General features: G+C 48.5%; 1 protein-coding gene across 1 annotated transcript in view; it reads right to left on the bottom strand.

Annotated features, from left to right (window-relative positions):
* The window catches only part of myripb (myosin VIIA and Rab interacting protein b), a 62,321-nt gene that overhangs the window by 15,259 nt on the left and 32,991 nt on the right, over positions 1-14,071 (bottom strand).

Here is a 14,071-nt window from a genome sequence, read left to right as displayed (position 1 = left end):
AACTTTTCATGTTTCATTTTGTGTCTTTGCAGTGCAGTGGGAGATAACTAGACCTGCTTCAGACAAGTGTCTCGGTCATTGCTCTCCATGTGAACCAATACAAGTGAAGTCAATTGGCTCATGTCCAATCCCCATTTACAATATTGAATCAGCTACCTGGCATCATTTCAAACTCAAGTTGACAGTCATCCAGTCCACAGTCCCATACACACACAAAGCTCCACTTAGACTCTTCAGAGAAAAGAATTGGCTTCCAAATCTGGTTGACCAGGGCTTTACTCTCCAGTCTGGTCCTGTGTATGTGCATGTGTTTGTCTTTGTCTTCGTGTGTGTGTGTGTGTGTGTGTCTTTGAGGTCCACTCCCCCATGGTGTGAAGCTGCTAGTGGAAAGGCTGAAGCCTCTCCCAAGTCTTAAGTGCTGACTGTTACGTAAACTGCATTCCATTGTGGGGTGAGTTTTGAGTTGGGATTGACCAAACAATCATAAGAGTACAGAAAATGGTCATTGAGACGTGTGCAGTATGTGGGTGTGTGTGTGTGTGTGTGCTTTCTTCTACATCAGAGTGACACACCAGTAAGTGAACACTAAGAGGATCTTGAGTGTCCCTGAGGCTTCATGGTTTAAAGGAATCTCTCCAATCCCATCTTTTCTTCTCCCTCCCTCCTTCAATCCCATCAGACCTGCATCCTCCCTTCCCCCCTTCCCTCCCTCCCTCCCCCCTTCCCCCCTTCCCTCCCTTCCCCCCTTCCCTCCCTCCCTCCCTCCCCCCTTCCCTCCCTGCTTTCTTTCATCTTTCCCTTCTGGCATTCTTTTCACCCTCCATCCATCCTTCCATCCCTCCCTCCCTTCCACTCTCTCTGAAGAGTTCAGAAGCTCTGGCTCTACCAGCAGTCTGTTCTCAGCACCCAAACTCCATCATCCAGTTCCCAGTTCAATCAAACCACCAAGGGGTCTTTATCTCTGCTCCACCCCCACAGCGGGCGCCACAAGATGGTGAAAGAAATACACCCCAAATTGCAGAAGAATTTTGGATTCAGGGAAGCAAGGGCAGATGGAAATAGGTTTTACTGAACTCCAAAATGAGCTAAGAAAGGGCCCTTTGACCTTATGTTTAAAAAACAGGAAATTGCTGCAATTCCATTTGGCATTGAATGGAATCACAACCTCTCTCAGGGCTGAATGCACCCAGATGCTGAGATGATTACGGCGTTTTGCAATATCACTTTCCTAATGAAAAACATTGTATGTGAATATGCCATGGCTGATTAGAGAGTGGACTCATTTGTGGCCTGGCCTGGCTGTGTGCTGTGACTAGTGTGCCGACGTGGTAACGTATTTGAAGGCCTGCATGTTCCAGACCACTGATCAGGAGAGGTTGGGAAGCAGCCTTCTGATTGGTTGCGTCTGTTTCTCTGCTCTACCCTCTCTGCTCTCCCTCTCTCTCTGCTCTACTGTTTCTCTACTCTCTCTCCCTGCTTTCTGTCTGAACTGTCTCATTTGTTCCTGCTCTTTCTCTCTCTGCTCTCTCTCCTTGTAATCTCACTGTCACCACAGTCTACACGAACCCAACCCAAACTAAGCTTCTCATCTCAAGACAAAAGAATTTGGGAGAACCAAGGAAACTTCATACACTTTCAGAATTACAATAATGACTGAAACAGAAGTGGATATGGAGAGGTTTCAGTGCGAGTAAAGTATCTCCATGCTGCTCGCTTCTACAAATACCCATCCCATAATAAGGCTGGGAGATCCCTTATGTTCCCCTGCTCTGCACACATAAATAAGACAGAAAGGAATTCCTTGAGATGCTCTCCAGACACGGGGCCTGCCCTCTCCTCCTTCATCCCCCCCTCCATCCCTCTCCCCCCTCCCTCCCTCCATCCTTTTTGCAGCATGAGAGAGAAGCTCACCCCTACACTCTCTTTCTCTGTATCTCTCCCTCTCTCTTTATCTCTCTAAATATGTATCTCTGTCTCTCTCTGTGTCTCTTTGTCAATTTGCACATCTAAATGAGATCTAAATAAAATATGTGAAAGTGCTCAAATAAAAGGCCCCTCTGTGGCTCTTGCCAAGGTCCCGCTTCTCTGGCAAGAGCAGATATTACCATAATTGACTTTCTGAGTCATCTAATGAATTGGAGTGGTTTCTGTCAGAGGTGGGGGGGAAGTGGTTTCTGTCAAAGGGGGGGGGGGGGGGGGGGGGGGAGTGGGGGAGGTAAGGAGGGGGCTTTAACCGGAGATCAAACAGAATCTGTCCTCGCTCTGAAAGCTATCGCAGGATTCTTTTTCGAATGAAGGAACATAAGGCGGTGGAGACATCGTTCTCGCTTTTTTCCTTTGTGCGGATCAAGCTGGGGGGGGGGGGGAGGTAGTCACAGGGAGCTCTCGAGCCGCACGTCTTAATGAGAATATAGTGTCTGAAGGGCCGTCGGCTCCTGCTAATCTGACCGCTTCAATCATGGCTCCACTTTAACCCGACGGGTGGGGCAAGGGAGGGGGCAGGGGGGGTTTCCTTGAACAGACTTGAACAGAAAGTGAAGAAAAACTTCTGAGAAGGCATGATAAGGACATCCAACTGTGTTTCCCTGCAGCCTTCCTGAGGTGGAGGCAGACTGCAGGTGGAGTGGAGGCAGACTGCAGGTGGAGTGGAGGCAGACTGCAGGTGGAGTGGAGGCAGACTGCAGGTGGAGTGGAGGCAGACTGCAGGTGGAGTGGAGGCAGACTGCAGGTGGAGTGGAGGCAGACTGCAGGTGGAGTGGAGGCAGACTGCAGCGGGGCCTCTCTCCAGCGAGGGCTGCCAAAGGTGAGGTGGTCGACTATTTATTCCACAAACAAACAACGTTATGCAAATGATAGATTTATGTAAACCCTTATGTAAGATTACTGCTTATTGAGTATGAGCCTGCTCTAAGTAAACAGAGGAGCAGTCAAGACTGAGCCTGGAGCCAACAACCTTGTAATGTTAATAAAGTTCATCATTCAACAAATTAGTGACTAATTCCTCTTTACAAACAAACAAGATCGGGTCCCTTCCAGTTCCTCCTCTGTGTGTCTCAGTGTAGCTTTGTTCTATAACCCCAGACAGAATGTATGAGTACTAGGAAACGACAGCTAGTGAGTGACTGAAGCTGCGGACGGGATGATGAGTGTCTGTGTGTTCAGCTTGTGAGTGTGTGTCTAAGTAAGTGACTGTGCGTGTGACACCCTCTGCTTCCTCTGTTCCACTCTGCTCAGAGTCTGTTAGTGGCAGCGTCTGGGTACACTGTGTGCCAGAAGCCTCCCTGTCTTCACCTGCCTCTCCAGATCTCTGCAGAGAGAACACACCCCAAAGGATAACTGCAGGTCCCAACCTCCCCAGGCTACCAGCAAGACCCTTGTTGATGCCCCTTCTTAGAAGATGAGGGGGGGTATTGATCTCCTGTCTGTGTGTAGGGCCCTAGGTGTGATGGGCATTCACACAGGGAGCAGGGATGAAGAGACCCCAGACCGCCTAATCAGTGGTTTTGTAATTGACTCTTACACACACACACACACACACGCGCATGCACACACACACACAAAAACGTTCACACACAAAACCACAGAGCCACACACTCTTGTGCCATCCAGCTCACCGGTCACTTGATGGTTCTAAATTTAGGAGCAGCACATCTTGCTGCTCAGGCACTGCCGGGCAATTCTCTCACTCACCCAAACCTTATCTTCCCTTCAACACCTCCCCCCATCCCCCATCCCTCACCCCCCTCTCTCTCTCAAGACATCCAGACCCCCTGGCTCTACCAAGGGCAATGGCAGCATCTGGCACAGACCAGGGGCAAACAGCAAGTCAGAGAAGGCAGTACTAGGATAGACTAGGAGAAGCTCTAGGATCATATATAATGATATATACTTCTCTCTCGTAGACCCATATGTTAGGAGTTGGAGAGTGTATGTAGAGAGTCACTGACTGGATAGACTACTCACTCTGTAGGGAGGGAGTCATGTACTATTCATAGGGAGTCATCGACAGTCCATAGGGTGTGATAGACTGCTTACATTTGAAGTCCTAGACAGTTCGACTAGCAGCAGGATCAAGACTGTACACACAGCAATGGTAATGCTAAGCACCCTGGTAATGCCAGTCATCAATTTAGACGACACTGTGAGAGTAGAGGACTAGGAGACAGACTGATAAGTGGTGAGGGAGAACCACTAAGAAAGAGCGAGACAATCGGACGCGAGCCTCCCCCGTCGGTCACCACCTGCTCATCTAGGCTCCTCCAGGATGGCCTGCTGTCACTAGAGGAGCCCCTGATGAGAGAAGCTCCAGACTGGGCCCCCATCCAGCACGCTAAGAGTGGAGCCCAGCCATGGGGTGGAACGTACAGTCAGAAAATGACCTGCTGTAATCTTGTTCCTGTCGCCCCCAGCCTATCTGGCCCCTCTGCTGGGCCAATGACACTGTAGCTGGGAGCGACTCCAGCCTCGAGGAGAACGCGGCGCACTGCAGCTGCGGAGAGAGGGGCGTATGAGCACGTTTATTCACGCTCAGGAAACGGAATGTTTGTCTTTTACGGCTGCAGCGTGGGTGAAAGCCCAAGGCAAGTGTTCCGCTTTGTGGGACAGTAAAGGGACTCTTGAATCTAGAATGTAAACAAGACAATGTTCATTCTTAATGTCTAACCTCTGCTCGTCCTAACAGTCGTGTATGTGGCTATGTTTGGTGACTGCAAGTCAGGTGGCAATTCCATTGTTGTTATCCTCCAGTGTTATCCTCATCCTCCCCCTCGACGGAGGATTAGAAATCGACCGAAAACGAGAAAAAAAAAGACTTTTAGCGAGATAAACCGCAGGGGTGAGGAAGGCATGATTTAGGCTCTTCCGGAGAGCCAACCATGCCCTGTCAAGACCTCCATACATTCCACAACAAGCCAGAGGCCAGAGGCAGAGACACAATGTCATCCTAGGGGTCATGTCAAGTCACCTTAACGACTTAACACCTGGCCAACCGAAGCAGAGAGCAGGGGGGTGCATCGGAGATGGCAGTGGTGGAACACTGCTGGACTGTGGAGAAGGGCACACAGCAGAAGGAGCCATGTGACTACACCTAGCCTGTGATCATAGTGTCACCTTCACTGACTAGGAGGTAGGGTGGAGGAATGAGAGGGGTTGAGGAGAGAAAGACTGAGACCGGGAGTGTTTGTGTGTGTTTGAGAGAGAGAGAGAGAGAGAGAGAGAGAGAGAGAGAGAGAGAGAGAGAGAGAGAGAGAGAGAGAGAGAGAGAGAGAGAGAGAGAGAGAAAGAGAGAGAGAGAGAGAGCAAAGGACAGAGAGAGAGAGAGAGAGAGAGAGAGAGAGCAAGAGAGAGAGAGAGGAGAAGAGAGAGAGAGAGAGAGAGAGAGAGAGAGAGAGAGAGAGAGAGCAGAAAGTAGCATGTGAAGAAAAGAAAAAGAAAAGATTGGATAATATGTTTCTGAGATTGGGTGTGTAGAGAAAAGGGGAAGAGGGAGAGAGAGGGGAGGCGGTCATGGGGACACATCACACCCCAGATGCATGGGGCATTAGTTCCCCGTCCCTATTTTTAGAAGTCACGCTTCATCCTCAGCCTGTGTTAATCCATGCGGATCGATCTTCAATAGGAGGGAGAGAGAGAGAGAGAGAGAGAGATGGGGGAAGAGGTAAAGAGAAAGAGGAAGAGAGTGAGATAAGGAGAAGTAAAGGGGAGGACAGTAAGAGAGAGAAAAGGAGAGAGAGAGAGAGGAGAGAGAGAGAGAGAGAGAGAGAGAGAGAGAGAGAGAGAGAGAGAGAGAGAGAGAGAGAGAGAGAGAGAGAGAGAGAGAGAGAGAGAGACGCTGACCTGCAATCTTTCATCTTTGGCTACATTTCCTTCAAGTGCTCTGGGCCCGCACCTTGCTCTGTCAGGAACAAACCCTTCTCTACTACTCCTTCACTTGATAAGCCTGGCTTCCCCCCAAAAAAGAGGTTGACAAAAGGAATATTTTAAAGTGGGGTAACAATGTTGGAAGCACTGAACTGAAGGTCGCATTCAGACTATCAGCTTGTCTGACAGGCTGTTTGACTGAGGGAGAGCTGACATCCCTGTCTCATCCACATCTCTAAAATGAGAGAGAGACGAGAGAGAGAGGGGGAGAGGGAGAGGGAGAGGGAAAGAGGGAGAGAGAGACCAAAGGACTAGAAACTCGGCACCGGAAAGTAGAATTCGAGTCCTGACACTTCAGAGTATTATGGGAAACCCACACAAAACACTTCCTGTGTGTCCCCTTTTCTTCTGGGTCAAAGAGCATTAGAGTGTATCTGTGACCTCATGTATTGTAGCTGGATGGCCATATTTTAAAAGTAAACTTGTTAATTTGCTGTTCTAACGCTGAACATGGAAAAACAAACCTCACACGTCATGTCCAGAATAACAAAACAGCTCCATTATCTCCTGTTTTCTGGTTGCAGTTCAAGGCGTTAGCAGTTAACAGTAACAGTACAATGTATCATGTAACATAACATTATGAGGATTAACATTGTGTCAGTATCTGAGTCTGAGTGCTGGATTTCACCCCCTAAATCCTCTCACATTGGAGACAAAACACACATGCATGCACGCACAGACACACAAAGAACACTGGAGATGATAGCACAGCTCTGAACCCTGCTCACTCCCTTTCTCCTCACTGTAAATAAAGCAGTATGTATTCCGGGGCCAGCATCATGAGCTTCTCTATAAACACACAGAATGGCCTTGCCCCACGGGACACAGTGGGGTTCTGTGGTCGAAGCTTAAGACAGTTTAATACTCCCCCAGCGGACGTGAGTAACAAAGAATTGGAAAATGTGTTTGTGTGTGTATGTGTGTGTGTGCATGTGTGTCTGAGCGAGGATACGTGCGTGGGTGTGTGCATGCGTGCACATGTGTGTGTGTGTGTGTGTGTGTGTGCACATCAGCCCATCACAATAATTCCTCCACGCTTGTCACCCCCGAGGCCACATCTTCTAGTCACTTGAGTGCGTTTCATATGAGGCAGTACACTCCCAAAACAGGATCATAAATGCTGCCATTTCACTGCAGAACCACCAATTAAGAAATCCATGAATGTCCCTTCTCTCAAACAAGAACCTAGTGGGTGTCAAGGGGTAAGGGTCCCTTTAGGTTGTAGACAAGACCAAAGAGACAAATAACACTAACTATACATCCTCTCTTGACAAACTTTCCATGGAAGACATCATTTGCAAACACACAGGGATTGGGTGTGGTGAACAATAACGCTCGTCATTTCAGAGCCAGACAAAGATAATGCAGATGTGTACGATGTCAGAAACAACTGTTCTCTGATTGGTCATATTGGTCGGTCTGTGGACCTGATAGTTAAACAGTTAGACAACTCTCAACTTTGAGTCAGTTTTATGGGTGCATGAAAAAGACAGTGGCTATTTTGACACAATGCGGGCTTAGACTAGTGCAAAGGGTTTGCATTGAAAGGCATTATATTAAATAGGCCAACACTATGTAGAGGCAATCACAGGACTCTGGATCTTTCTCCCTCCCTTTCACTTCTTTCTCTCTCCCTCCTTACGGCTATCTCCCTTAGTCTAAATATTTTAAAGGATGACAGAATAGCATTAAAAAAGGTGCTGGCAAGTGACCACATATTGTAATATCTCTGGCTAAAATACTGTCTTGGGCATCTGCAGTTTATGAATAAGGGAGTATCTGCAACCTGAGGAGGTATAAATTAGGCGAAGTTTTCATTTTTATGAAACTTAATTCAAGCCAATGAGTATCTTGAACTAGCTGTCCTGACAAGTCAGACACGCAGCAACTGGCTAACAGTTTGTGTGTGTGTGTGTGTGTGTGTCTGTGTGTATGTGTGCATGAGCCAGTCCTGAGTAAGATTTCGCCCCATCGGCTCAGTAGTCAGCCAGATAGACCAGGACCATCAATGACACACTCTCTCCCTCATCCCTCCATCTCTCTCTCCTTCTCTCTCTGTCCACAGAACTGGAGAATCTTTGCATAGAGAACCAGCAGATTATCCTATACATCCCACATAGCATACGGTGTACATTAGTCAACTTCTCCATAGCCTGTCATATACAGCTCTACCGATTCCTCTACCAGTCTACCCCACTACCCCAGGCATCAATCTCTCTGTCTCTCTCTCTCTCTACAATTATCAGTGCATGTAGAAGGGTTTCTGTGCCAGTGGCTCCATGGCACAGCCAGAGACAGATGGAGGATTGGCCACAGACTGTAACAGCCAGGCAAGCAAATACAGAAATATCCTTCTCAGACCCACCTTCGTTTCTTTGCTACAGACTAACAGCTAACACATTGCTAAAAGACAAGATCTCGTCAATAGCTAACACCATGCTAAACGGTAGCACAGAATGAACAGCTAATATCTTGCTATGAGCTAACATCATGCTAATTCTAACAGTGTTACTAGCAAACACGTGGCAAGGAACTCTCAAGGACAATTCAGTCTCCGGCACATGGTATGACATGCAAACCTGACAAACTCCAGTATTCCAGCAGCAAACATCAGGTTTAATCTAATTAGAGGCCATGACAGATTAACATGAGCTGGGCTAAATTAGGATGTAGAGGGGGGGGGGGGGATCACAGTGAAGTGAGATTATGTGAGGATTCTTTGTGTAGGATGCCAGAGTATAACGAGTGAGACTAGTAGATTGGTTCTGCTCTACATTTAGATGGCATCCAAGCATTACCTGCTGGACAGAGCCTGTCAGTAAACATTGCTCTAACAGCTCACTCAAGCCAAAAAATTAGAGTGTGCATGTCTGTGTAAGATAACACGAGAGAAAGGAGGGTGAGAAAATGCACATGAGTGTGCGTGTGTGGGAGGGGGGGGTGGGGGTTCACATCGCTTTGATGTGTTATGACCCCCCCCCCCACCCCCCACCACCACAACTGACACAGTCATCCATGGTCCTCCTCCACACACTCCAGAGTCGTCCCAGGCTACCCGGCAGCACAGTCCAGAGTCGTCCCAGGCTACCCAGCAGCACAGTCCAGAGTCGTCCCAGGCTACCCAGCAGCACAGTCCAGAGTCGTCCCAGGCTACCCAGCAGCACACTCCAGAGTCGTCCCAGGCTACCCAGCAGCACAGTCCAGAGTCGTCCCAGGCTACCCAGCAGCACACTCCAGAGTCGTCCCAGGCTACCCAGCAGCAAAAGTCCTCTATTATTCATGCCAGGAGGCTGATATGGAGCCCTGAGTACCCCGGGGAGAGCTGGTGCAGTGCAGGGCTCTCCATCCCTATTCCTGGGGAGCTGCCTTCCTGCAGGCTTCCTCTTCAACCCTGCTTTTAGCTCATCCCACTCTGCTTGTCTACCAGCTAATTTTAAGAATGCTAATTTAGGACTGGAGCTAAACATCTACAGGCTCAAGCACTTCAGGAACATGGTTGGACAGACGTGCCAGTGTAAACCTCCCTGATCGTTCTCTTCAACCTCTACACGTCAAGGTGATTCCCTCCGAACGAGAGAAAGCTCAATAGGAGATGAGATTGGACTGGAGAGCAAATCAGCATGAATAACGGCCGGCCTCACCGCGGGCCGCCTTTAACGACAATCATCCAGCTGAGAGTGAGGGCGTCCCTCACAGCCACGGGCCCTCTGCTAGCCGCTCGCTTCAATACAGTCAAAACACTTTTTATTGCTGAGCAGTCGACGCTGCGAGACCACAGCAGGCGGCAGAGCAACCCTGTGACAGGCGACAGGACACCAAGATCGGAGTTGATCGCACCTGGGAGGAGTCCATTCTCACCATCACCTCACCCCCACTCCACACTCACTCCAGAGAGGAGGGGGCTGATGGTTGGAGGGGTTTGGGGGAGGGAGGAGGGGGAAGGGTCCGACAGACCAGGGGAGACCTGTGCTCCCTGGCTGACCCTGACGAGCAGGTGGACTCGAGCGGATGATGCATAAACATGTGCAGCTGTGAGGGAGATGAATGCAGCTACTGGAAGTCTAGTGGATTTTTAAAAGAGGCGCCACCAAAACACAACTGTCACAGTGACATTAGAGACCCAAAACCAGGAATACGGGATTGCATTTGTGTGTGCGCAGGCGTCAGTCTGAGGGCGTTTTACACAGCAGGCAGTCACCCAGGCAGTCCTCCAGGCAGTCCTCCAGACAGGCAGCCAGACAGGCAGCCAGACAAGCAGGCAGTCTCTCTGGATGCCTATTGTTTACCAATATAGTATCAACACGGAGGGTGCCAAGACTAGACACAAACACAAAGTAACAGAAAACCACACAGTACAGGGGTATGGAGGTGGTACTGTATCAGTTGATATATTCGGCACAGAGAACTAACAAGCTACGTTGGGATTTTCAATAGTAACACCCCAGGGTTGGGGGTTGATATGTGACTTGTTGAGGCTGAAATTGCACAGAAATGAATTAGTCGTATGAGTGGACTGAAGCCGTACACAGTTTCCAGGGACCCTGCCTCATTCGCGAACACCAAAATGGGAGCTTGAGGTTTAAAAACCGCAGAGATGTTCTTTGCGTCTGTGGCGAGGCGAAGGTACGGTGGTGTGAGCAATGCGACTCCTGTGGCCGTTTGTCTGGTGCAGTGAGAGGCCCTTACGAGATGAGACCTCCTCACATCCACAAGCTGGCAGGGGGGCAGGAGGAAAAAGAGACCTCATTCAAAATTCATGGATCCATACATACAGGCTGGCAGCCTACCTTTACAGGCTACTACACGGACACACTCGCGCGCACACAAACACAACGAAATTTGGCCAATGAGTAGGGTCGAGGCGGACTGATCTATGCTGTTCGAGTCCGTCAGTCCATCTGTCAGTCAGCTCGGTGGCAAGGCCAGGGCTGTGGGCTATACTGCTGATGAGAGCACTATATCAAACACTCTGATCCTGGCCTCAGCAGAAGATATATATTTATATACCGAAAGCAGAAGATTGATACAGGAGTACACACACACACACGGACAAGGACACAGAAAAAGGGAGGGATAGCTGTTTTGCCAGTGTATCTGCCTGGTAGATCAATGATGCCAGTAGCATGTGTGTTGGTTTTTATCTTTTTCAGAGAGCAAGTGAGTGTGTGCGAGTGAGTGTGTGCGAGTGAGTGAGTGTGTGCGAGTGAGTGAGTGTGTGCGAGTGAGTGAGTGTGCGTTTGTATAAACCTATGGGTGTGTGTTTATTTGTATGAGTTTGTACGTATGTGTTTGGATGTGGCTTCGTATTTTGAGTGTGTATGTGTTTTTGCGCATGTGTGTGTGGTGCGCGTGTGTGTTGCATGTACGTGTGTGTGTAATCTGGCAAGCCTATCAGAAGGTCCACACAGCTCCACCCTGAGGCATCCAACAGATCCTCTCATCAGTACAGTACAATCCAATACTGCCAAGGTTCATGCACCAGGTCACCACCTCACTCGGTGTGTCTACATCCTCTCTACCTTACCGACACGGTCTCCCTCATCCACCCATCTCTGTAAAGTCACCAAGCAGGACTTAGAAATGATCTGAGCATTTGTGAAACCCAGAGGAGATGTCTGAGCTCTCAGCATCCCTGCCTGGCAGTCTTAACCACTTCAGACGGTCCTCAACAAATATGATAACACAAGCTGAGCACCCAGGTATTAAATCACTATCAAACGATGGACGAGGAGCAGATAGCTGGGCTGCATGAGCATGAGGAGGGGCTCTGAAGACTCGGGAGAGGAGACACAAACTGGGAGCCCTGCAGAATCATTTATATGCCTGAGGGAGGGAGGGAATAAATAAGGAGGAAGAAAGGTAGCAAGGGAGGGAGACTTTGTGAGTGAGTCAGGGAGAGATTAAAAGGGAGAAAGAGTGCAAGGAGCAAAGAGAGAGGGAGGAGAAGAGAGTCAGAGATAATGAGAAAGAACGAAAGATGAGAGAGAAAGAGAGAGGGGGAAAAGAGAAAAGGAAAACACATCAATTAAAACGCCTCAGTACTCAGAGCAGAACACCAACAGTGGGATAGCAACATTAGCATATCGGCTAATTGTTATTCATGCACAATGCCACACTTTCCAGGAAAACCGGTCAATGAGTTCATGATGTGCATGCAGGTTATTGTATGTGTTTGTGTTAATGAATGGGTGTGTTTGATTAGCGACACAAAGTAAATTATTTTGTAAGAACCCAAATTATTTGGCCAGCCCTGATAACTAGAATGTTCTTTCTGCACGCACACACACAAACACACACTATTCATCCACACAAACATGCTGAAGCCCAAATACTAATACTCGTATTCCCGTCCTGTACTGCACTGTGGAGATGAGGGAAAGGGATTTGTGCAATTATGGAAATGTTTGCATAGGAAGACGCTCAATCCTCCCCCTCCTAAATCCCTCCCTCCCTCCCTCTATCTTTTTCTCTCTCTTCAAAGGGGGCTCTTGGGGGAGGGAGGGAACACATGGTGAATATGAACGCTGAGGTGTCAATATCTCATTTCATTTCTGCACTGGAGAGCACACTGTGGCTGAGAGTCAGACCCTAACCCTAACCCGGGGGAGGAGAGCCGGAGAGAAAGGAAAAAGAGAAGGAAGAGAGAAAGAGACAGAGAGAAAGAGAGAGAGACAGACAGAGAGAAAGAGACAGAGAGAAAGAGACAGAGAGAAAGAGACAGAGAGAAAGAGAGAGAGAGAGAGACAGAAAGAGACAGAGAGAAAGAGACAGAGAGAAAGAGACAGAGAGACAGAAAGAAGACACAAACCGAGACAAAGAGAAGTAGGAAGAGCAGCCAATCACATCTCTCGCATCACCGTCAGGCAGACTGCATCCAGTCTATCACAGGAAATGAAAAATGGCCAGGTAGAGATTTCTGATGCTTATGTTGCCTTGTGATAGATCATATCTGACCAACAATCCAATTTCAGAATCATACAATTTCCAATTGTGCGCCAGAAGGCTTGGAAGCCTGCATGACGAGCAATGGAGTTCTGGGGCATGGTATTCAGTTCCAGTTTCAAGTCACAAAGCAGAACTAATGTAACTGGGGAAACTCAATGGCAGCCGGGGGTACTGTACTAGGAGAGAGCAGCAACATTTTCTGCTGCATGCGTGGCTTCTTGACTGGCGCTGAGGTCACATGGGCGTGTGTCAGGGGCGTCACTGGCTCAGTCTCACCACAGACACAGACACTGGGGAGACAGACACAATGACAGCAGAGACACCACGGCATGCTAACCCACAACAATGACTCAGAGATCCGCAACATGACAGAGGGCTACCAGACACACCCGCTAACATTCCACACACACACACAAAGAACCGCACACAGACCAACACACAACACATGCACACACAAACTAATGTCCATACATAACCATATGCATACAACCACACAGATATAACCACACACAGATAACCACACATTACACACACAGTACATAAGTGTCCTTAAGCTCACGCTGATCTAGCCTATGGGCTGGGGTGCTCAGCAGTAATTAAGACTGAGGATGCTCTTGCACAAATACTATTTGCCAAAAGGAATGAGATCTTTAATTGGGTCTATGCTTTCGTTTTAGGGGAGCAGGGCTTTTAAATGTACCCTCATCAAGCGAGAACCATACTGTTGCCTTCTCCGTTCCACAGAGAGCTACACAGCCCACAGACACGATCACCTGTACTTATTATACCTGCTGGAGTTGCGAGTGTGTGTATATGAGTGTCTGCCACAGAGCATACATGGAGCAGAGGTTGTCAAGACGAGAGCAGAGAAGGTGAAACAGTGAGAGTGAGAGAAGGGGGCAGAAAATAAAAAGTGAGAGCTAGAGCAAATGAGCATTAAAGAGAAACAGTCATAGTCATAGAGGCACACATAAAAAGGGATGTAGAGAGAAGAGGGAAGATGAACAGGCCAAGTGTACACACAAACCACTACCTATAAGCCTTTGCCTGTATGTAGCATACAATCTCATCCATGTGTCAGGAAGACAACACATTTAATGAAATATGAATATGTCTAACATTCAGTAATACATTCAAGTAGGCTACATAAGTCCAGATCCATCAGGTGATGAGACACAGACAGACTGCAGCAGGATAAGAACAGACT

Source organism: Osmerus mordax, chromosome 15 (genome assembly GCF_038355195.1).
Source record: "Osmerus mordax isolate fOsmMor3 chromosome 15, fOsmMor3.pri, whole genome shotgun sequence".
NCBI lineage: Eukaryota > Metazoa > Chordata > Actinopteri > Osmeriformes > Osmeridae > Osmerus > Osmerus mordax.
The sequence above is the reverse complement of the archived record's forward strand: the minus strand, read 5'-3'. Positions and strand labels throughout refer to the sequence as shown.